The sequence below is a fragment of the Pseudophryne corroboree genome, chromosome 8 (assembly GCF_028390025.1).
Source record: "Pseudophryne corroboree isolate aPseCor3 chromosome 8, aPseCor3.hap2, whole genome shotgun sequence".
Lineage (NCBI taxonomy): Eukaryota > Metazoa > Chordata > Amphibia > Anura > Myobatrachidae > Pseudophryne > Pseudophryne corroboree.
This window is the reverse complement of record NC_086451.1, coordinates 376,680,276-376,703,058: the sequence shown is the minus strand read 5'-3', so window position 1 is coordinate 376,703,058 and position 22,783 is coordinate 376,680,276. Positions and strand designations below refer to the sequence as shown.

Sequence of the window (22,783 nt, the reverse complement as noted above, 5' to 3'; positions counted from 1 at the left end):
ATATTGCACTTGTTGCCATAGAGTTGAATTAATGACATTATTCCTAAGTGATAAATACACAATGACTGGTTAAAAAATTCTTAAGTTTAGTTCCATGTAGAAAAAAGGTTTTCACAAATGTATTATTTGCAAAACATCCTTTCAGTATTCAGTAAACAAGTCATAAAACAAAGAATAAATTGGAATAGAAAGTAGATTCAGGCTCTCAGACTCTATATCTAAAAGTTTACAAAAATTACTTGCTAGACACATAAATCTGTTTTTTCCTGAAAGAGATTTTAGTAAATAATTTGTATAGTTATTATAAAGGATATCATTATAACCTGAGCAGTTTTTCTTAAGTATTAATTGTGATGGCTCACCTTTAGCGGTAGTATACTGTATAAATCCAAGTTCTTGATTTTATGTTACTTTTTTCAAGCAGTACATATTATTTGGCTGAAAGATACCCCAAAATCCTTTTTTTGTACATTATAATCTTTTATTGGCAACTTAATTTAAAGGGCATATGTACTTGTCAGGGTGGCCGTGTGGTCTAAGGCGCCAGACTCAAGATTGCATTCTTCCTCTAAATGGGTGTTCTGGTCTCTGTAAAGAGGCGTGGGTTCAAATCCCTCTTCTGACAATTTTATTTTCTTGTACTTTGTATGAAAAGAATATTAATTTGTGGATAAGTCTACCATGCAAAATAACAAGTGACCTTAGGACATCCATTCTCTTTTAAAAGTCCTTCTCTTGGACATTGGAATCTTGTTACCATTTATTTCTAACAATGTGCAGCCTAATTATTTAAAGAAACATAGGGAACAGAATAGTTTGAAAATGGGAGAAATTGTATGATATCCCATCTACTGTATAAATCCAAGTTCTTGATTTTATGTTACTTTTTTCAAGCAGTACATATTATATGGCTGAAAGATACCCCAAAATCCTTTTTTTGTACATTATAATCTTTTATTGCCAACTTAATTTAAGATGCGTATGTACTTGTCAGGATGGCCGAGCGATCTAAGTCGCCAGACTCAAGATTTCATTCTTCCTCTAAATGGGTGTTCTGGTCTCTGTAAAGAGGCGTGGGTTCAAATCCCACTTCTGACAAATTTATTTTCTTGTACTTTGTATGAAAAGAATATTAATTTGTGGATAAGTCTACCATGCAAAATAACAAGTGACCTTAGGACATCCATTCTCTTTTAAAAGTCCTTCTCTTGGACTTTGGAATCTTGTTACCATTTATTTCTAACAATGTGCAGCCTAATTATTTAAAGAAACATAGGGAACAGAATAGTTTGAAAATGGAAGAAATTGTATGATATCCCATCTACACACCAATATTGCACTTGTTGCCATAGAGTTGAATTAATGACATTATTCCTAAGTGATAAATACACAATGACTGGTTAAAAAATTCTTAAGTTTAGTTCTATGTAGAAAAAAGGTTTTCACAAATGTATTATTTGCAAAACATCCTTTCAGTATTCAGTAAACAAATCATAAAACAAAGAATAAATTGGAATAGAAAGTAGATTCAGGCTCTCAGACTCTATATCTAAAAGTTTACAAAAATTACATACTAGACACATAAATCTGTTTTTTCCTGAAAGAGATTTTAGTAAATAATTTGTATAGTTATTATAAAGGATATCATTATAACCTGAGCAGTTTTTCTTAAGTATTAATTGTGATGGCTCACCTTTAGCGGTAGTTTACTGTATAAATCCAAGTTCTTGATTTTATGTTACTTTTTTCAAGCAGTACATATTATTTGGCTGAAAGATACCCCAAAATCCTTTTTTTGTACATTATAATCTTTTATTGGCAACTTAATTCAAAGGGCATATGTACTTGTCAGGATGGCAGAGCGGTCTAAGGCGCCAGACTCAAGATTGCATTCTTCCTCTAAATGGGTGTTCTGGTCTCTGTAAAGAGGCGTGGGTTCAAATCCCACTTCTGACAACTTTATTTTCTTGTACTTTGTATGAAAAGAATATTAATTTGTGGATAAGTCTACCATGCAAAATAACAAGTGCCCTTAGGACATCCATTCTCTTTTAAAAGTCCTTCTCTTGGACATTGGAATCTTATTAACATTTATTTCTAACAATGTGCAGCCTAATTATTTAAAGAAACATAGGGAACAGAATAGTTTGAAAATGGGAGAAATTGTATGATATCCCATCTACACACCAATATTGCACTTGTTGCCATAGAGTTGAATTAATGACATTATTCCTAAGTGATAAATACACAATGACTGGTTAAAAAATTCTTAAGTTTAGTTCCATGTAGAAAAAAGGTTTTCACAAATGTATTATTTGCAAAACATCCTTTCAGTATTCAGTAAACAAATCATAAAACAAAGAATAAATTGGAATAGAAAGTAGATTCAGGCTCTCAGACTCTATATCTAAAAGTTTACAAAAATTACTTGCTAGACACATAAATCTGTTTTTTCCTGAAAGAGATTTTAGTAAATAATTTGTATAGTTATTATAAAGGATATCACTATAACCTGAGCAGTTTTTCTTAAGTATTAATTGTGATGGCTCACCTTTAGTGGTAGTATACTGTATAAATCCAAGTTCTTGATTTTATGTTACTTTTTTCAAGCAGTACATATTATTTGGCTGAAAGATACCCCAAAATCCTTTTTTTGTACATTATCATCTTTTATTGGCAACTTAATTTAAAGGGCATATGTACTTGTCAGGATGGCTGAGCGGTCTAAGGCGCCAGACTCAAGATTGCATTCTTCCTCTAAATGGTTCTCTGTAAAGAGTAGTGGGTTCAAATCCCACTTCTGACAATTTTATTTTCTTGTACTTTGTATGAAAATAATATTAATTTGTGGATAAGTCTACCATGCAAAATAACAAGTGACCTTAGGACATCCATTCTCTTTTAAAAGTCCTTCTCTTGGACATTGGAATCTTGTTACCATTTATTTCTAACAATGTGCAGCCTAATTATTTAAAGAAACATAGGGAACAGAATAGTTTGAAAATGGGAGAAATTGTATGATATCCCATCTACACACCAATATTGCACTTGTTGCCATAGAGTTGAATTAATGACATTATTCCTAAGTGATAAATACACAATGACTGGTAAAAAATTCTTAAGTTTTGTTCCATGTAGAAAAAAGGTTTTCACAAATGTATTATTTGCAAAACATCCTTTCAGTATTCAGTAAACAAATCATAAAACAAAGAATAAATTGGAATAGAAAGTAGATTCAGGCTCTCAGACTCTATATCTAAAAGTTTACAAAAATTACTTGCTAGACACATAAATCTGTTTTTTCCTGAAAGAGATTTTAGTAAATAATTTGTATAGTTATTATAAAGGATATCATTATAACCTGAGCAGTTTTTCTTAAGTATTAATTGTGATGGCTCACCTTTAGCGGTAGTATACTGTATAAATCCAAGTTCTTGATTTTATGAAACTTTTTTCAAGCAGTACATATTATTTGTCTGAAATATACCAAAAAAATCCTTTTTTTGTACATTATAATCTATTATTGGTAACTTAATTTAAAGGGCATATGTACTTGTCAGGATGGCAGAGCGGTCTAAGGCGCCAGACTCAAGATTGCATTCTTCCTCTAAATGGGTGTTCTGGTCTCTGTAAAGAGGCGTGGGTTCAAATCCCACTTCCGACAATTTTATTTTCTTGTACTTTGTATGAAAAGAATATTAATTTGTGGATAAGTCTACCATGCAAAATAACAAGTGACCTTAGGACATCCATTCTCTTTTAAAAGTCCTTCTCTTGGACTTTGGAATCTTGTTACCATTTATTTCTAACAATGTGCAGCCTAATTATTTAAAGAAACATAGGGAACAGAATAGTTTGAAAATGGGAGAAATTGTATGATATCCCATCTACACACCAATATTGCACTTGTTGCCATAGAGTTGAATTAATGACATTATTCCTAAGTGATAAATACACAATGACTGGTTAAAAAATTCTTAAGTTTAGTTCTATGTAGAAAAAAGGTTTTCACAAATGTATTATTTGCAAAACATCCTTTCAGTATTCAGTAAACAAATCATAAAACAAAGAATAAATTGGAATAGAAAGTAGATTCAGGCTCTCAGACTCTATATCTAAAAGTTTACAAAAATTACATACTAGACACATAAATCTGTTTTTTCCTGAAAGAGATTTTAGTAAATAATTTGTATAGTTATTATAAAGGATATCATTATAACCTGAGCAGTTTTTCTTAAGTATTAATTGTGATGGCTCACCTTTAGCGGTAGTTTACTGTATAAATCCAAGTTCTTGATTTTATGTTACTTTTTTCAAGCAGTACATATTATTTGGCTGAAAGATACCCCAAAATCCTTTTTTTGTACATTATAATCTTTTATTGGCAACTTAATTCAAAGGGCATATGTACTTGTCAGGATGGCAGAGCGGTCTAAGGCGCCAGACTCAAGATTGCATTCTTCCTCTAAATGGGTGTTCTGGTCTCTGTAAAGAGGCGTGGGTTCAAATCCCACTTCTGACAATTTTATTTTCTTGTACTTTGTATGAAAAGAATATTAATTTGTGGATAAGTCTACCATGCAAAATAACAAGTGCCCTTAGGACATCCATTCTCTTTTAAAAGTCCTTCTCTTGGACATTGGAATCTTATTAACATTTATTTCTAACAATGTGCAGCCTAATTATTTAAAGAAACATAGGGAACAGAATAGTTTGAAAATGGGAGAAATTGTATGATATCCCATCTACACACCAATATTGCACTTGTTGCCATAGAGTTGAATTAATGACATTATTCCTAAGTGATAAATACACAATGACTGGTTAAAAAATTCTTAAGTTTAGTTCCATGTAGAAAAAAGGTTTTCACAAATGTATTATTTGCAAAACATCCTTTCAGTATTCAGTAAACAAATCATAAAACAAAGAATAAATTGGAATAGAAAGTAGATTCAGGCTCTCAGACTCTATATCTAAAAGTTTACAAAAATTACTTGCTAGACACATAAATCTGTTTTTTCCTGAAAGAGATTTTAGTAAATAATTTGTATAGTTATTATAAAGGATATCACTATAACCTGAGCAGTTTTTCTTAAGTATTAATTGTGATGGCTCACCTTTAGTGGTAGTATACTGTATAAATCCAAGTTCTTGATTTTATGTTACTTTTTTCAAGCAGTACATATTATTTGGCTGAAAGATACCCCAAAATCCTTTTTTTGTACATTATCATCTTTTATTGGCAACTTAATTTAAAGGGCATATGTACTTGTCAGGATGGCTGAGCGGTCTAAGGCGCCAGACTCAAGATTGCATTCTTCCTCTAAATGGTTCTCTGTAAAGAGTAGTGGGTTCAAATCCCACTTCTGACAATTTTATTTTCTTGTACTTTGTATGAAAATAATATTAATTTGTGGATAAGTCTACCATGCAAAATAACAAGTGACCTTAGGACATCCATTCTCTTTTAAAAGTCCTTCTCTTGGACATTGGAATCTTGTTACCATTTATTTCTAACAATGTGCAGCCTAATTATTTAAAGAAACATAGGGAACAGAATAGTTTGAAAATGGGAGAAATTGTATGATATCCCATCTACACACCAATATTGCACTTGTTGCCATAGAGTTGAATTAATGACATTATTCCTAAGTGATAAATACACAATGACTGGTAAAAAATTCTTAAGTTTTGTTCCATGTAGAAAAAAGGTTTTCACAAATGTATTATTTGCAAAACATCCTTTCAGTATTCAGTAAACAAATCATAAAACAAAGAATAAATTGGAATAGAAAGTAGATTCAGGCTCTCAGACTCTATATCTAAAAGTTTACAAAAATTACTTGCTAGACACATAAATCTGTTTTTTCCTGAAAGAGATTTTAGTAAATAATTTGTATAGTTATTATAAAGGATATCATTATAACCTGAGCAGTTTTTCTTAAGTATTAATTGTGATGGCTCACCTTTAGCGGTAGTATACTGTATAAATCCAAGTTCTTGATTTTATGAAACTTTTTTCAAGCAGTACATATTATTTGTCTGAAATATACCAAAAAAATCCTTTTTTTGTACATTATAATCTATTATTGGTAACTTAATTTAAAGGGCATATGTACTTGTCAGGATGGCAGAGCGGTCTAAGGCGCCAGACTCAAGATTGCATTCTTCCTCTAAATGGGTGTTCTGGTCTATGTAAAGAGGCGTGGGTTCAAATCCCACTTCCGACAATATTATTTTCTTGTACTTTGTATGAAAAGAATATTAATTTGTGGATAAGTCTACCATGCAAAATAACAAGTGACCTTAGGACATCCATTCTCTTTTAAAAGTCCTTCTCTTGGACTTTGGAATCTTGTTACCATTTATTTCTAACAATGTGCAGCCTAATTATTTAAAGAAACATAGGGAACAGAATAGTTTGAAAATGGGAGAAATTGTATGATATCCCATCTACACACCAATATTGCACTTGTTGCCATAGAGTTGAATTAATGACATTATTCCTAAGTGATAAATACACAATGACTGGTTAAAAAATTCTTAAGTTTAGTTCTATGTAGAAAAAAGGTTTTCACAAATGTATTATTTGCAAAACATCCTTTCAGTATTCAGTAAACAAATCATAAAACAAAGAATAAATTGGAATAGAAAGTAGATTCAGGCTCTCAGACTGTATATCTAAAAGTTTACAAAAATTACTTGCTAGACACATAAATCTGTTTTTTCCTGAAAGAGATTTTAGTAAATAATTTGTATAGTTATTATAAAGGATATCATTATAACCTGAGCAGTTTTTCTTAAGTATTAATTGTGATGGCTCACCTTTAGCGGTAGTATACTCTATAAATCCAAGTTCTTGATTTTATGTTTCTTTTTTCAAGCAGTACATATTATTTGGCTGAAAGATACCCCAAAATCCTTTTTTTGTACATTATAATCTTTTATTGGCAACTTAATTTAAAGGGCATATGTACTTGTCAGGATAGCCGTGTGGTCTAAGGCGCCAGACTCAAGATTGCATTCTTCCTCTAAATGGGTGTTCTGGTCTCTGTAAAGAGGCGTGGGTTCAAATCCCACTTCTGACAATTTTATTTTCTTGTACTTTGTATGAAAAGAATATTAATTTGTGGATAAGTCTACCATGCAAAATAACAAGTGACCTTAGGACATCCATTCTCTTTTAAAAGTCCTTCTCTTGGACATTGGAATCTTGTTACCATTTATTTCTAACAATGTGCAGCCTAATTATTTAAAGAAACATAGGGAACAGAATAGTTTGAAAATGGGAGAAATTGTATGATATCCCATCTACACACCAATATTGCACTTGTTGCCATAGAGTTGAATTAATGACATTATTCCTAAGTGATAAATACACAATGACTGGTTAAAAAATTCTTAAATTTAGCTCCATGTAGAAAAAAGGTTTTCACAAATGTATTATTTGCAAAACATCCTTTCAGTATTCAGTAAACAAATCATAAAACAAAGAATAAATTGGAATAGAAAGTAGATTCAGGCTCTCAGACTCTATATCTAAAAGTTTACAAAAATTACTTGCTAGACACATAAATCTGTTTTTTCCTGAACGAGATTTTAGTAAATAATTTGTATAGTTATTATAAAGGATATCATTATAACCTGAGCAGTTTTTCTTAAGTATTAATTGTGATGGCTCACCTTTAGCGGTAGTATACTGTATAAATCCAAGTTCTTGATTTTATGTTACTTTTTTCAAGCAGTACATATTATTTGGCTGAAAGATACCCCAAAATCCTTTTTTTGTACATTATAATCTTTTATTGGCAACGTAATTCCAAGGGCATATTTACTTGTCAGGATGGCCGAGCGGTCTAAGGTGCCAGACTCAAGATTGCATTCTTCCTCTAAATGGGTGTTCTGGTCTCTGTAAAGAGGCGTGGGTTCAAATCCCACTTCTGACAATTTTATTTTCTTGTACTTTGTATGAAAAGAATATTAATTTGTGGATAAGTCTACCATGCAAAATAACAAGTGACCTTAGGACATCCATTCTCTTTTAAAAGTCCTTCTCTTGGACATTGGAATCTTGTTACCATTTATTTCTAACAATGTGCAACCTAATTATTTAAAGAAACATAGGGAACAGAATAGTTTGAAAATGGGAGAAATTGTATGATATCCCATCTACACACCAATATTGCACTTGTTGCCATAGAGTTGAATTAATGACATTATTCCTAAGTGATAAATACACAATGACTGGTTAAAAAATTCTTAAGTTTAGTTCCATGTAGAAAAAAGGTTTTCACAAATGTATTATTTGCAAAACATCCTTTCAGTATTCAGTAAACAAATCATAAAACAAAGAATAAATTGGAATAGAAAGTAGATTCAGGCTCTCAGACTCTATATCTAAAAGTTTACAAAAATTACTTGCTAGACACATAAATCTGTTTTTTCCTGAAAGAGATTTTAGTAAATAATTTGTATCGTTATTATAAAGGATATCATTATAACCTGAGCAGTTTTTCTTAAGTATTAATTGTGATGGCTCACCTTTAGAGGTAGTATACTGTATAAATCCAAGTTCTTGATTTTATGAAACTTTTTTCAAGCAGTACATATTATTTGTCTGAAAGATACCAAAAAAATCCTTTTTTTGTACATTATAATCTATTATTGGTAACTTAATTTAAAGGGCATATGTACTTGTCAGGATGGCCGTGCGGTCTAAGGCGCCAGACTCAAGATTGCATTCTTCCTCTAAATGGGTGTTCTGGTCTCTGTATAGAGGTGTGGGTTCAAATCCCACTTCTGACAATTTTATTTTCTTGTACTTTGTATGAAAAGAATATTAATTTGTGGATAAGTCTACCATGCAAAATAACAAGTGACCTTAGGACATCCATTCTCTTTTAAAAGTCCTTCTCTTGGACATTGGAATCTTGTTACCATTTATTTCTAACAATGTGCAGCCTAATTATTTAAAGAAACATAGGGAACAGAATAGTTTGAAAATGGGAGAAATTGTATGATATCCCATCTACACACCAATATTGCACTTGTTGCCATAGAGTTGAATTAATGACATTATTCCTAAGTGATAAATACACAATGACTGGTTAAAAAATTCTTAAGTTTAGTTCCATGTAGAAAAAAGGTTTTCACAAATGTATTATTTGCAAAACATCCTTTCAGTATTCAGTAAACAAGTCATAAAACAAAGAATAAATTGGAATAGAAAGTAGATTCAGGCTCTCAGACTCTATATCTAAAAGTTTACAAAAATTACTTGCTAGACACATAAATTTGTTTTTTTCTGAAAGAGATTTTAGTAAATAATTTGTATAGTTATTATAAAGGATATCATTATAACCTGAGCAGTTTTTCTTAAGTATTAATTGTGATGGCTCACCTTTAGCGGTAGTATACTGTATAAATCCAAGTTCTTGATTTTATGTTACTTTTTTCAAGCAGTACATATTATTTGGCTGAAAGATACCCCAAAATCCTTTTTTTGTACATTATAATCTTTTATTGGCAACTTAATTCAAAGGGCATATGTACTTGTTAGGATGGCCGAGCGGTCTAAGGCGCCAGACTCAAGATTGCATTCTTCCTCTAAATGGGTGTTCTGGTCTCTGTAAAGAGGTGTGGGTTCAAATCCCACTTCTGACAATTTTATTTTCTTGTACTTTGTATGAAAAGAATATTAATTTGTGGATAAGTCTACCATGCAAAATAACAAGTGACCTTACGACATCCATTCTCTTTTAAAAGTCCTTCTCTTGGACATTGGAATCTTGTTACCATTTATTTCTAACAATGTGCAGCCTAATTATTTAAAGAAACATAGGGAACAGAATAGTTTGAAAATGGGAGAAATTGTATGATATCCCATCTACACACCAATATTGCACTTGTTGCCATAGAGTTGAATTAATGACATTATTCCTAAGTGATAAATACACAATGACTGGTTAAAAAATTCTTAAGTTTAGTTCCATGTAGAAAAAAGGTTTTCACAAATGTATTATTTGCAAAACATCCTTTCAGTATTCAGTAAACAAATCATAAAACAAAGAATAAATTGGAATAGAAAGTAGATTCAGGCTCTCAGACTGTATATCTAAAAGTTTACAAAAATTACTTGCTAGACACATAAATCTGTTTTTTCCTGAAAGAGATTTTAGTAAATAATTTGTATAGTTATTATAAAGGATATCATTATAACCTGAGCAGTTTTTCTTAAGTATTAATTGTGATGGCTCACCTTTAGCGGTAGTATACTGTATAAATCCAAGTTCTTGATTTTATGTTACTTTTTTCAAGCAGTACATATTATTTGGCTGAAAGATACCCCAAAATCCTTTTTTTGTACATTATAATCTTTTATTGGCAACTTAATTTAAAGGGCATATGTACTTGTCAGGATGGCTGAGCGGTCTAAGGCGCCAGACTCAAGATTGCATTCTTTCTCTAAATGGGTGTTCTGGTCTCTGTAAAGAGGCGTGGGTTCAAATCCCACTTCTGACAATTTTATTTTCTTGTACTTTGTATGAAAAGAATATTAATTTGTGGATAAGTCTACCATGCAAAATAACAAGTGACCTTAGGACATCCATTCTCTTTTAAAAGTCCTTCTCTTGGACATTGGAATCTTGTTACCATTTATTTCGAACAATGTGCAACCTAATTATTTAAAGAAACATAGGGAACAGAATAGTTTGAAAATGGGAGAAATTGTATGATATCCCATCTACACACCAATATTGCACTTGTTGCCATAGAGTTGAATTAATGACATTATTCCTAAGTGATAAATACACAATGACTGGTAAAAAATTCTTAAGTTTTGTTCCATGTAGAAAAAAGGTTTTCACAAATGTATTATTTGCAAAACATCCTTTCAGTATTCAGTAAACAAATCATAAAACAAAGAATAAATTGGAATAGAAAGTAGATTCAGGCTCTCAGACTCTATATCTAAAAGTTTACAAAAATTACTTGCTAGACACATAAATCTGTTTTTTCCTGAAAGAGATTTTAGTAAATAATTTGTATAGTTATTATAAAGGATATCATTATAACCTGAGCAGTTTTTCTTAAGTATTAATTGTGATGGCTCACCTTTAGCGGTAGTATACTGTATAAATCCAAGTTCTTGATTTTATGAAACTTTTTTCAAGCAGTACATATTATTTGTCTGAAATATACCAAAAAAATCCTTTTTTTGTACATTATAATCTATTATTGGTAACTTAATTTAAAGGGCATATGTACTTGTCAGGATGGCAGAGCGGTCTAAGGCGCCAGACTCAAGATTGCATTCTTCCTCTAAATGGGTGTTCTGGTCTCTGTAAAGAGGCGTGGGTTCAAATCCCACTTCCGACAATTTTATTTTCTTGTACTTTGTATGAAAAGAATATTAATTTGTGGATAAGTCTACCATGCAAAATAACAAGTGACCTTAGGACATCCATTCTCTTTTAAAAGTCCTTCTCTTGGACTTTGGAATCTTGTTACCATTTATTTCTAACAATGTGCAGCCTAATTATTTAAAGAAACATAGGGAACAGAATAGTTTGAAAATGGGAGAAATTGTATGATATCCCATCTACACACCAATATTGCACTTGTTGCCATAGAGTTGAATTAATGACATTATTCCTAAGTGATAAATACACAATGACTGGTTAAAAAATTCTTAAGTTTAGTTCTATGTAGAAAAAAGGTTTTCACAAATGTATTATTTGCAAAACATCCTTTCAGTATTCAGTAAACAAATCATAAAACAAAGAATAAATTGGAATAGAAAGTAGATTCAGGCTCTCAGACTGTATATCTAAAAGTTTACAAAAATTACTTGCTAGACACATAAATCTGTTTTTTCCTGAAAGAGATTTTAGTAAATAATTTGTATAGTTATTATAAAGGATATCATTATAACCTGAGCAGTTTTTCTTAAGTATTAATTGTGATGGCTCACCTTTAGCGGTAGTATACTCTATAAATCCAAGTTCTTGATTTTATGTTACTTTTTTCAAGCAGTACATATTATTTGGCTGAAAGATACCCCAAAATCCTTTTTTTGTACATTATAATCTTTTATTGGCAACTTAATTTAAAGGGCATATGTACTTGTCAGGATGGCCGTGTGGTCTAAGGCGCCAGACTCAAGATTGCATTCTTCCTCTAAATGGGTGTTCTGGTCTCTGTAAAGAGGTGTGGGTTCAAATCCCACTTCTGACAATTTTATTTACTTGTACTTTGTATGAAAAGAATATTAATTTGTGGATAAGTCTACCATGCAAAATAACAAGTGACCTTAGGACATCCATTCTCTTTTAAAAGTCCTTCTCTTGGACATTGGAATCTTGTTACCATTTATTTCTAACAATGTGCAGCCTAATTATTGAAAGAAACATAGGGAACAGAATAGTTTGAAAATGGGAGAAATTGTATGATATCCCATCTACACACCAATATTGCACTTGTTGCCATAGAGTTGAATTAATGACATTATTCCTAAGTGATAAATACACAATGACTGGTTAAAAAATTCTTAAGTTTAGTTCTATGTAGAAAAAAGGTTTTCACAAATGTATTATTTGCAAAACATCCTTTCAGTATTCAGTAAACAAATCATAAAACAAAGAATAAATTGGAATAGAAAGTAGATTCAGGCTCTCAGACTGTATATCTAAAAGTTTACAAAAATTACTTGCTAGACACATAAATCTGTTTTTTCCTGAAAGAGATTTTAGTAAATAATTTGTATAGTTATTATAAAGGATATCATTATAACCTGAGCAGTTTTTCTTAAGTAATAATTGTGATGGCTCACCTTTAGCGGTAGTATACTGTATAAATCCAAGTTCTTGATTTTATGTTACTTTTTTCAAGCAGTACATATTATTTGGCTGAAAGATACCCCAAAATCCTTTTTTTGTACATTATAATCTTTTATTGGCAACTTAATTCAAAGGGTGTTTGTACTTGTCAGGATTGCCGAGCGGTCTAAGGCGCCAGACTCAAGATTGCATTCTTCCTCTAAATGGGTGTTCTAGTCTCTGTAAAGAGGCGTGGGTTCAAATCCCTCTTCTGACAATTTTATTTTCTTGTACTTTGTATGAAAAGAATATTAATTTGTGGATAAGTCTACCATGCAAAATAACAAGTGACCTTAGGACATCCATTCTCTTTTAAAAGTCCTTCTCTTGGACATTGGAATCTTGTTACCATTTATTTCTAACAATGTGCAGCCTAATTATTTAAAGAAACATAGGGAACAGAATAGTTTGAAAATGGGAGAAATTGTATGATATCCCATCTACTGTATAAATCCAAGTTCTTGATTTTATGTTACTTTTTTCAAGCAGTACATATTATTTGGCTGAAAGATACCCCAAAATCCTTTTTTTGTACATTATAATCTTTTATTGCCAACTTAATTTAAGGGGCGTATGTACTTGTTAGGATGGCTGAGCGGTCTAAGACGCCAGACTCAATATTGCATTCTTCCTCTAAATGGGTGTTCTGGTCTCTGTAAAGAGGCGTGGGTTCAAATCCCACTTCTGACAATTTTATTTTCTTGTACTTTGTATGAAAAGAATATTAATTTGTGGATAAGTCTACCATGCAAAATAGCAAGTGACCTTAGGACATCCATTCTCTTTTAAAAGTCCTTCTCTTGGACATTGGAATCTTGTTACCATTTATTTCTAACAATGTGCAGCCTAATTATTTAAAGAAACATAGGGAACAGAATAGTTTGAAAATGGGAGAAATTGTATGATATCCCATCTACACACCAATATTGCACTTGTTGCCATAGAGTTGAATTAATGACATTATTCCTAAGTGATAAATACACAATGACTGGTTAAAAAATTCTTAAATTTAGCTCCATGTAGAAAAAAGGTTTTCACAAATGTATTATTTGCAAAACATCCTTTCAGTATTCAGTAAACAAATCATAAAACAAAGAATAAATTGGAATAGAAAGTAGATTCAGGCTCTCAGACTCTATATCTAAAAGTTTACAAAAATTACTTGCTAGACACATAAATCTGTTTTTTCCTGAAAGAGATTTTAGTAAATAATTTGTATAGTTATTATAAAGGATATCATTATAACCTGAGCAGTTTTTCTTAAGTATTAATTGTGATGGCTCACCTTTAGCGGTAGTATACTGTATAAATCCAAGTTCTTGATTTTATGTTACTTTTTTCAAGCAGTACATATTATTTGGCTGAAAGATACCCCAAAATCCTTTTTTTGTACATTATAATCTTTTATTGCCAACTTAATTTATAGAGTATATGTACTTGTCAGGATGGCTGAGCGGTCTAAGGCGCCAGACTCAATATTGCATTCTTCCTCTAAATGGGTGTTCTGGTCTCTGTAAAGAGGCGTGGGTTCAAATCCCACTTCTGACAATTTTATTTTCTTGTACTTTGTATGAAAAGAATATTAATTTGTGGATAAGTCTACCATGCAAAATAACAAGTGACCTTAGGACATCCATTCTCTTTTAAAAGTCCTTCTCTTGGACATTGGAATCTTGTTACCATTTATTTCTAACAATGTGCAACCTAATTATTTAAAGAAACATAGGGAACAGAATAGTTTGAAAATGGGAGAAATTGTATGATATCCCATCTACACACCAATATTGCACTTGTTGCCATAGAGTTGAATTAATTACATTATTCCTAAGTGATAAATACACAATGACTGGTTAAAAAATTCTTAAGTTTAGTTCCATGTAGAAAAAAGGTTTTCACAAATGTATTATTTGCAAAACATCCTTTCAGTATTCAGTAAACAAGTCATAAAACAAAGAATAAATTGGAATAGAAAGTAGATTCAGGCTCTCAGACTCTATATCTAAAAGTTTACAAAAATTACTTGCTAGACACATAAATCTGTTTTTTCCTGAAAGAGATTTTAGTAAATAATTTGTATAGTTATTATAAAGGATATCATTATAACCTGAGCAGTTTTTCTTAAGTATTAATTGTGATGGCTCACCTTTAGCGGTAGTATACTGTATAAATCCAAGTTCTTGATTTTATGTTACTTTTTTCAAGCAGTACATATTATTTGGCTGAAAGATACCCCAAAATCCTTTTTTTGTACATTATAATCTTTTATTGGCAACTTAATTTAAAGGGCATATGTACTTGTCAGGATGGCTGAGCGGTCTAAGGCGCCAGACTCAAGATTGCATTCTTTCTCTAAATGGGTGTTCTGGTCTCTGTAAAGAGGCGTGGGTTCAAATCCCACTTCTGACAATTTTATTTTCTTGTACTTTGTATGAAAAGAATATTAATTTGTGGATAAGTCTACCATGCAAAATAACAAGTGACCTTAGGACATCCATTCTCTTTTAAAAGTCCTTCTCTTGGACATTGGAATCTTGTTACCATTTATTTCGAACAATGTGCAACCTAATTATTTAAAGAAACATAGGGAACAGAATAGTTTGAAAATGGGAGAAATTGTATGATATCCCATCTACACACCAATATTGCACTTGTTGCCATAGAGTTGAATTAATGACATTATTCCTAAGTGATAAATACACAATGACTGGTAAAAAATTCTTAAGTTTTGTTCCATGTAGAAAAAAGGTTTTCACAAATGTATTATTTGCAAAACATCCTTTCAGTATTCAGTAAACAAATCATAAAACAAAGAATAAATTGGAATAGAAAGTAGATTCAGGCTCTCAGACTCTATATCTAAAAGTTTACAAAAATTACTTGCTAGACACATAAATCTGTTTTTTCCTGAAAGAGATTTTAGTAAATAATTTGTATAGTTATTATAAAGGATATCATTATAACCTGAGCAGTTTTTCTTAAGTATTAATTGTGATGGCTCACCTTTAGCGGTAGTATACTGTATAAATCCAAGTTCTTGATTTTATGAAACTTTTTTCAAGCAGTACATATTATTTGTCTGAAATATACCAAAAAAATCCTTTTTTTGTACATTATAATCTATTATTGGTAACTTAATTTAAAGGGCATATGTACTTGTCAGGATGGCAGAGCGGTCTAAGGCGCCAGACTCAAGATTGCATTCTTCCTCTAAATGGGTGTTCTGGTCTCTGTAAAGAGGCGTGGGTTCAAATCCCACTTCCGACAATTTTATTTTCTTGTACTTTGTATGAAAAGAATATTAATTTGTGGATAAGTCTACCATGCAAAATAACAAGTGACCTTAGGACATCCATTCTCTTTTAAAAGTCCTTCTCTTGGACTTTGGAATCTTGTTACCATTTATTTCTAACAATGTGCAGCCTAATTATTTAAAGAAACATAGGGAACAGAATAGTTTGAAAATGGGAGAAATTGTATGATATCCCATCTACACACCAATATTGCACTTGTTGCCATAGAGTTGAATTAATGACATTATTCCTAAGTGATAAATACACAATGACTGGTTAAAAAATTCTTAAGTTTAGTTCTATGTAGAAAAAAGGTTTTCACAAATGTATTATTTGCAAAACATCCTTTCAGTATTCAGTAAACAAATCATAAAACAAAGAATAAATTGGAATAGAAAGTAGATTCAGGCTCTCAGACTGTATATCTAAAAGTTTACAAAAATTACTTGCTAGACACATAAATCTGTTTTTTCCTGAAAGAGATTTTAGTAAATAATTTGTATAGTTATTATAAAGGATATCATTATAACCTGAGCAGTTTTTCTTAAGTATTAATTGTGATGGCTCACCTTTAGCGGTAGTATACTCTATAAATCCAAGTTCTTGATTTTATGTTACTTTTTTCAAGCAGTACATATTATTTGGCTGAAAGATACCCCAAAATCCTTTTTTTGTACATTATAATCTTTTATTGGCAACTTAATTTAAAGGGCATATGTACTTGTCAGGATGGCCGTGTGGTCTAAGGCGCCAGACTCAAGATTGCATTCTTCCTCTAAATGGGTGTTCTGGTCTCTGTAAAGAGGTGTGGGTTCAAATCCCACTTCTGACAATTTTATTTACTTGTACTTTGTATGAAAAGAATATTAATTTGTGGATAAGTCTACCATGCAAAATAACAAGTGACCTTAGGACATCCATTCTCTTTTAAAAGTCCTTCTCTTGGACATTGGAATCTTGTTACCATTTATTTCTAACAATGTGCAGCCTAATTATTGAAAGAAACATAGGGAACAGAATAGTTTGAAAATGGGAGAAATTGTATGATATCCCATCTACACACCAATATTGCACTTGTTGCCATAGAGTTGAATTAATGACATTATTCCTAAGTGATAAATACACAATGACTGGTTAAAAAATTCTTAAGTTTAGTTCTATGTAGAAAAAAGGTTTTCACAAATGTATTATTTGCAAAACATCCTTTCAGTATTCAGTAAACAAATCATAAAACAAAGAATAAATTGGAATAGAAAGTAGATTCAGGCTCTCAGACTGTATATCTAAAAGTTTACAAAAATTACTTGCTAGACACATAAATCTGTTTTTTCCTGAAAGAGATTTTAGTAAATAATTTGTATAGTTATTATAAAGGATATCATTATAACCTGAGCAGTTTTTCTTAAGTAATAATTGTGATGGCTCACCTTTAGCGGTAGTATACTGTATAAATCCAAGTTCTTGATTTTATGTTACTTTTTTCAAGCAGTACATATTATTTGGTTGAAAGATACCCCAAAATCCTTTTTTTGTACATTATAATCTTTTATTGGCAACTTAATTCAAAGGGTGTTTGTACTTGTCAGGATTGCCGAGCGGTCTAAGGCGCCAGACTCAAGATTGCATTCTTCTTCTAAATGGGTGTTCTAGTCTCTGTAAAGAGGCGTGGGTTCAAATCCCTCTTCTGACAATTTTATTTTCTTGTACTTTGTATGAAAAGAATATTAATTTGTGGATAAGTCTACCATGCAAAATAACAAGTGACCTTAGGACATCCATTCTCTTTTAAAAGTCCTTCTCTTGGACATTGGAATCTTGTTACCATTTATTTCTAACAATGTGCAGCCTAATTATTTAAAGAAACATAGGGAACAGAATAGTTTGAAAATGGGAGAAATTGTATGATATCCCATCTACTGTATAAATCCAAGTTCTTGATTTTATGTTACTTTTTTCAAGCAGTACATATTATTTGGCTGAAAGATACCCCAAAATCCTTTTTTTGTACATTATAATCTTTTATTGCCAACTTAATTTAAGGGGCGTATGTACTTGTTAGGATGGCTGAGCGGTCTAAGACGCCAGACTCAATATTGCATTCTTCCTCTAAATGGGTGTTCTGGTCTCTGTAAAGAGGCGTGGGTTCAAATCCCTCTTCTGACAATTTTATTTTCTTGTACTTTGTATGAAAAGAATATTAATTTGTGGATAAGTCTACCATGCAAAATAGCAAGTGACCTTAGGACATCCATTCTCTTTTAAAAGTCCTTCTCTTGGACATTGGAATCTTGTTACCATTTATTTCTAACAATGTGCAGCCTAATTATTTAAAGAAACATAGGGAACAGAATAGTTTGAAAATGGGAGAAATTGTATGATATCCCATCTACACACCAATATTGCACTTGTTGCCATAGAGTTGAATTAATGACATTATTCCTAAGTGATAAATACACAATGACTGGTTAAAAAATTCTTAAATTTAGCTCCATGTAGAAAAAAGGTTTTCACAAATGTATTATTTGCAAAACATCCTTTCAGTATTCAGTAAACAAATCATAAAACAAAGAATAAATTGGAATAGAAAGTAGATTCAGGCTCTCAGACTCTATATCTAAAAGTTTACAAAAATTACTTGCTAGACACATAAATCTGTTTTTTCCTGAAAGAGATTTTAGTAAATAATTTGTATAGTTATTATAAAGGATATCATTATAACCTGAGCAGTTTTTCTTAAGTATTAATTGTGATGGCTCACCTTTAGCGGTAGTATACTGTATAAATCCAAGTTCTTGATTTTATGTTACTTTTTTCAAGCAGTACATATTATTTGGCTGAAAGATACCCCAAAATCCTTTTTTTGTACATTATAATCTTTTATTGCCAACTTAATTTATAGAGTATATGTACTTGTCAGGATGGCTGAGCGGTCTAAGGCGCCAGACTCAATATTGCATTCTTCCTCTAAATGGGTGTTCTGGTCTCTGTAAAGAGGCGTGGGTTCAAATCCCACTTCTGACAATTTTATTTTCTTGTACTTTGTATGAAAAGAATATTAATTTGTGGATAAGTCTACCATGCAAAATAACAAGTGACCTTAGGACATCCATTCTCTTTTAAAAGTCCTTCTCTTGGACATTGGAATCTTGTTACCATTTATTTCTAACAATGTGCAACCTAATTATTTAAAGAAACATAGGGAACAGAATAGTTTGAAAATGGGAGAAATTGTATGATATCCCATCTACACACCAATATTGCACTTGTTGCCATAGAGTTGAATTAATTACATTATTCCTAAGTGATAAATACACAATGACTGGTTAAAAAATTCTTAAGTTTAGTTCCATGTAGAAAAAAGGTTTTCACAAATGTATTATTTGCAAAACATCCTTTCAGTATTCAGTAAACAAGTCATAAAACAAAGAATAAATTGGAATAGAAAGTAGATTCAGGCTCTCAGACTCTATATCTAAAAGTTTACAAAAATTACTTGCTAGACACATAAATCTGTTTTTTCCTGAAAGAGATTTTAGTAAATAATTTGTATAGTTATTATAAAGGATATCATTATAACCTGAGCAGTTTTTCTTAAGTATTAATTGTGATGGCTCACCTTTAGCGGTAGTATACTGTATAAATCCAAGTTCTTGATTTTATGTTACTTTTTTCAAGCAGTACATATTATTTGGCTGAAAGATACCCCAAAATCCTTTTTTTGTACATTATAATCTTTTATTGGCAACTTAATTTAAAGGGCATATGTACTTGTCAGGATGGCCGTGTGGTCTAAGGCGCCAGACTCAAGATTACATTCTTCCTCTAAATGTGTGTTCTGGTCTCTGTAAAGAGGTGTGGGTTCAAATCCCACTTCTGACAATTTTATTTTCTTGTACTTTTTATGAAAAGAATATTAATTTGTGGATAAGTCTACCATGCAAAATAACAAGTGACCTTAGGACATCCATTCTCTTTTAAAAGTCCTTCTCTTGGACATTGGAATCTTGTTACCATTTATTTCGAACAATGTGCAACCTAATTATTTAAAGAAACATAGGGAACAGAATAGTTTGAAAATGGGAGAAATTGTATGATATCCCATCTACACACCAATATTGCACTTGTTGCCATAGAGTTGAATTAATGACATTATTCCTAAGTGATAAATACACAATGACTGGTAAAAAATTCTTAAGTTTTGTTCCATGTAGAAAAAAGGTTTTCACAAATGTATTATTTGCAAAACATCCTTTCAGTATTCAGTAAACAAATCATAAAACAAAGAATAAATTGGAATAGAAAGTAGATTCAGGCTCTCAGACTCTATATCTAAAAGTTTACAAAAATTACTTGCTAGACACATAAATCTGTTTTTTCCTGAAAGAGATTTTAGTAAATAATTTGTATAGTTATTATAAAGGATATCATTATAACCTGAGCAGTTTTTCTTAAGTATTAATTGTGATGGCTCACCTTTAGCGGTAGTATACTGTATAAATCCAAGTTCTTGATTTTATGAAACTTTTTTCAAGCAGTACATATTATTTGTCTGAAATATACCAAAAAAAATCCTTTTTTTGTACATTATAATCTATTATTGGTAACTTAATTTAAAGGGCATATGTACTTGTCAGGATGGCAGAGCGGTCTAAGGCGCCAGACTCAAGATTGCATTCTTCCTCTAAATGGGTGTTCTGGTCTCTGTAAAGAGGTGTGGGTTCAAATCCCACTTCCGACAATTTTATTTTCTTGTACTTTGTATGAAAAGAATATTAATTTGTGGATAAGTCTACCATGCAAAATAACAAGTGACCTTAGGACATCCATTCTCTTTTAAAAGTCCTTCTCTTGGACTTTGGAATCTTGTTACCATTTATTTCTAACAATGTGCAGCCTAATTATTTAAAGAAACATAGGGAACAGAATAGTTTGAAAATGGGAGAAATTGTATGATATCCCATCTACACACCAATATTGCACTTGTTGCCATAGAGTTGAATTAATGACATTATTCCTAAGTGATAAATACACAATGACTGGTTAAAAAATTCTTAAGTTTAGTTCTATGTAGAAAAAAGGTTTTCACAAATGTATTATTTGCAAAACATCCTTTCAGTATTCAGTAAACAAATCATAAAACAAAGAATAAATTGGAATAGAAAGTAGATTCAGGCTCTCAGACTGTATATCTAAAAGTTTACAAAAATTACTTGCTAGACACATAAATCTGTTTTTTCCTGAAAGAGATTTTAGTAAATAATTTGTATAGTTATTATAAAGGATATCATTATAACCTGAGCAGTTTTTCTTAAGTATTAATTGTGATGGCTCACCTTTAGCGGTAGTATACTCTATAAATCCAAGTTCTTGATTTTATGTTACTTTTTTCAAGCAGTACATATTATTTGGCTGAAAGATACCCCAAAATCCTTTTTTTGTACATTATAATCTTTTATTGGCAACTTAATTTAAAGGGCATATGTACTTGTCAGGATGGCCGTGTGGTCTAAGGCGCCAGACTCAAGATTGCATTCTTCCTCTAAATGGGTGTTCTGGTCTCTGTAAAGAGGTGTGGGTTCAAATCCCACTTCTGACAATTTTATTTACTTGTACTTTGTATGAAAAGAATATTAATTTGTGGATAAGTCTACCATGCAAAATAACAAGTGACCTTAGGACATCCATTCTCTTTTAAAAGTCCTTCTCTTGGACATTGGAATCTTGTTACCATTTATTTCTAACAATGTGCAGCCTAATTATTGAAAGAAACATAGGGAACAGAATAGTTTGAAAATGGGAGAAATTGTATGATATCCCATCTACACACCAATATTGCACTTGTTGCCATAGAGTGGAATTAATGACATTATTCCTAAGTGATAAATACACAATGACTGGTTAAAAAATTCTTAAGTTTAGTTCTATGTAGAAAAAAGGTTTTCACAAATGTATTATTTGCAAAACATCCTTTCAGTATTCAGTAAACAAATCATAAAACAAAGAATAAATTGGAATAGAAAGTAGATTCAGGCTCTCAGACTCTATATCTAAAAGTTTACAAAAATTACATACTAGACACATAAATCTGTTTTTTCCTGAAAGAGATTTTAGTAAATAATTTGTATAGTTATTATAAAGGATATCATTAGAACCTGAGCAGTTTTTCTTAAGTATTAATTGTGATGGCTCACCTTTAGCGGTAGTTTACTGTATAAATCCAAGTTCTTGATTTTATGTTACTTTTTTCAAGCAGTACATATTATTTGGCTGAAAGATACCCCAAAATCCTTTTTTTGTACATTATAATCTTTTATTTGCAACTTAATTCAAAGGGCATATGTACTTGTCAGGATGGCCGAGCGGTCTAAGGCGCCAGACTCAAGATTGCATTCTTCCTCTAAATGGGTGTTCTGGTCTCTGTAAAGAGGCGTGTGTTCAAATCCCACTTCTGACAATTTTATTTTCTTGTACTTTGTATGAAAAGAATATTAATTTGTGGATAAGTCTACCATGCAAAATAACAAGTGACCTTAGGACATCCATTCTCTTTTAAAAGTCCTTCTCTTGGACATTGGAATCTTGTTACCATTTATTTCTAACAATGTGCAGCCTAAT

The 22,783-nt window shown here is 31.2% G+C and overlaps 22 non-coding genes across 22 annotated transcripts; all 22 read left to right on the top strand.

Annotated features, from left to right (window-relative positions):
* The first annotated feature begins 516 nt into the window (after positions 1–516).
* TRNAL-CAA (transfer RNA leucine (anticodon CAA)) lies at positions 517–625 on the top strand. Its single transcript has 2 exons — positions 517–554; positions 580–625. It is a non-coding gene; the product is annotated as a tRNA-Leu (tRNA).
* Positions 626–989: 364 nt separating this feature from the next.
* TRNAL-CAA (transfer RNA leucine (anticodon CAA)) lies at positions 990–1,098 on the top strand. Its single transcript has 2 exons — positions 990–1,027; positions 1,053–1,098. It is a non-coding gene; the product is annotated as a tRNA-Leu (tRNA).
* Positions 1,099–1,847: 749 nt separating this feature from the next.
* TRNAL-CAA (transfer RNA leucine (anticodon CAA)) lies at positions 1,848–1,956 on the top strand. Its single transcript has 2 exons — positions 1,848–1,885; positions 1,911–1,956. It is a non-coding gene; the product is annotated as a tRNA-Leu (tRNA).
* A 1,599-nt stretch (positions 1,957–3,555) lies between these two features.
* Positions 3,556–3,664, top strand: TRNAL-CAA (transfer RNA leucine (anticodon CAA)). Its single transcript has 2 exons — positions 3,556–3,593; positions 3,619–3,664. It is a non-coding gene; the product is annotated as a tRNA-Leu (tRNA).
* Positions 3,665–4,413: 749 nt separating this feature from the next.
* Positions 4,414–4,522, top strand: TRNAL-CAA (transfer RNA leucine (anticodon CAA)). The gene is made up of 2 exons: positions 4,414–4,451; positions 4,477–4,522. It is a non-coding gene; the product is annotated as a tRNA-Leu (tRNA).
* Positions 4,523–6,121: 1,599 nt separating this feature from the next.
* TRNAL-CAA (transfer RNA leucine (anticodon CAA)) lies at positions 6,122–6,230 on the top strand. Its single transcript has 2 exons — positions 6,122–6,159; positions 6,185–6,230. It is a non-coding gene; the product is annotated as a tRNA-Leu (tRNA).
* A 749-nt stretch (positions 6,231–6,979) lies between these two features.
* TRNAL-CAA (transfer RNA leucine (anticodon CAA)) lies at positions 6,980–7,088 on the top strand. Its single transcript has 2 exons — positions 6,980–7,017; positions 7,043–7,088. It is a non-coding gene; the product is annotated as a tRNA-Leu (tRNA).
* Positions 7,089–7,837: 749 nt separating this feature from the next.
* Positions 7,838–7,946, top strand: TRNAL-CAA (transfer RNA leucine (anticodon CAA)). The gene is made up of 2 exons: positions 7,838–7,875; positions 7,901–7,946. It is a non-coding gene; the product is annotated as a tRNA-Leu (tRNA).
* Positions 7,947–8,696: 750 nt separating this feature from the next.
* Positions 8,697–8,805, top strand: TRNAL-CAA (transfer RNA leucine (anticodon CAA)). Its single transcript has 2 exons — positions 8,697–8,734; positions 8,760–8,805. It is a non-coding gene; the product is annotated as a tRNA-Leu (tRNA).
* Positions 8,806–9,554: 749 nt separating this feature from the next.
* Positions 9,555–9,663, top strand: TRNAL-CAA (transfer RNA leucine (anticodon CAA)). Its single transcript has 2 exons — positions 9,555–9,592; positions 9,618–9,663. It is a non-coding gene; the product is annotated as a tRNA-Leu (tRNA).
* A 749-nt stretch (positions 9,664–10,412) lies between these two features.
* Positions 10,413–10,521, top strand: TRNAL-CAA (transfer RNA leucine (anticodon CAA)). The gene is made up of 2 exons: positions 10,413–10,450; positions 10,476–10,521. It is a non-coding gene; the product is annotated as a tRNA-Leu (tRNA).
* A 749-nt stretch (positions 10,522–11,270) lies between these two features.
* TRNAL-CAA (transfer RNA leucine (anticodon CAA)) lies at positions 11,271–11,379 on the top strand. Its single transcript has 2 exons — positions 11,271–11,308; positions 11,334–11,379. It is a non-coding gene; the product is annotated as a tRNA-Leu (tRNA).
* Positions 11,380–12,128: 749 nt separating this feature from the next.
* On the top strand, positions 12,129–12,237 carry TRNAL-CAA (transfer RNA leucine (anticodon CAA)). The gene is made up of 2 exons: positions 12,129–12,166; positions 12,192–12,237. It is a non-coding gene; the product is annotated as a tRNA-Leu (tRNA).
* Positions 12,238–14,317: 2,080 nt separating this feature from the next.
* Positions 14,318–14,426, top strand: TRNAL-CAA (transfer RNA leucine (anticodon CAA)). Its single transcript has 2 exons — positions 14,318–14,355; positions 14,381–14,426. It is a non-coding gene; the product is annotated as a tRNA-Leu (tRNA).
* Positions 14,427–15,175: 749 nt separating this feature from the next.
* TRNAL-CAA (transfer RNA leucine (anticodon CAA)) lies at positions 15,176–15,284 on the top strand. Its single transcript has 2 exons — positions 15,176–15,213; positions 15,239–15,284. It is a non-coding gene; the product is annotated as a tRNA-Leu (tRNA).
* A 749-nt stretch (positions 15,285–16,033) lies between these two features.
* TRNAL-CAA (transfer RNA leucine (anticodon CAA)) lies at positions 16,034–16,142 on the top strand. Its single transcript has 2 exons — positions 16,034–16,071; positions 16,097–16,142. It is a non-coding gene; the product is annotated as a tRNA-Leu (tRNA).
* A 749-nt stretch (positions 16,143–16,891) lies between these two features.
* On the top strand, positions 16,892–17,000 carry TRNAL-CAA (transfer RNA leucine (anticodon CAA)). Its single transcript has 2 exons — positions 16,892–16,929; positions 16,955–17,000. It is a non-coding gene; the product is annotated as a tRNA-Leu (tRNA).
* A 2,080-nt stretch (positions 17,001–19,080) lies between these two features.
* Positions 19,081–19,189, top strand: TRNAL-CAA (transfer RNA leucine (anticodon CAA)). Its single transcript has 2 exons — positions 19,081–19,118; positions 19,144–19,189. It is a non-coding gene; the product is annotated as a tRNA-Leu (tRNA).
* Positions 19,190–19,938: 749 nt separating this feature from the next.
* On the top strand, positions 19,939–20,047 carry TRNAL-CAA (transfer RNA leucine (anticodon CAA)). The gene is made up of 2 exons: positions 19,939–19,976; positions 20,002–20,047. It is a non-coding gene; the product is annotated as a tRNA-Leu (tRNA).
* A 750-nt stretch (positions 20,048–20,797) lies between these two features.
* On the top strand, positions 20,798–20,906 carry TRNAL-CAA (transfer RNA leucine (anticodon CAA)). Its single transcript has 2 exons — positions 20,798–20,835; positions 20,861–20,906. It is a non-coding gene; the product is annotated as a tRNA-Leu (tRNA).
* A 749-nt stretch (positions 20,907–21,655) lies between these two features.
* On the top strand, positions 21,656–21,764 carry TRNAL-CAA (transfer RNA leucine (anticodon CAA)). The gene is made up of 2 exons: positions 21,656–21,693; positions 21,719–21,764. It is a non-coding gene; the product is annotated as a tRNA-Leu (tRNA).
* A 749-nt stretch (positions 21,765–22,513) lies between these two features.
* TRNAL-CAA (transfer RNA leucine (anticodon CAA)) lies at positions 22,514–22,622 on the top strand. Its single transcript has 2 exons — positions 22,514–22,551; positions 22,577–22,622. It is a non-coding gene; the product is annotated as a tRNA-Leu (tRNA).
* Positions 22,623–22,783: the final 161 nt, after the last annotated feature.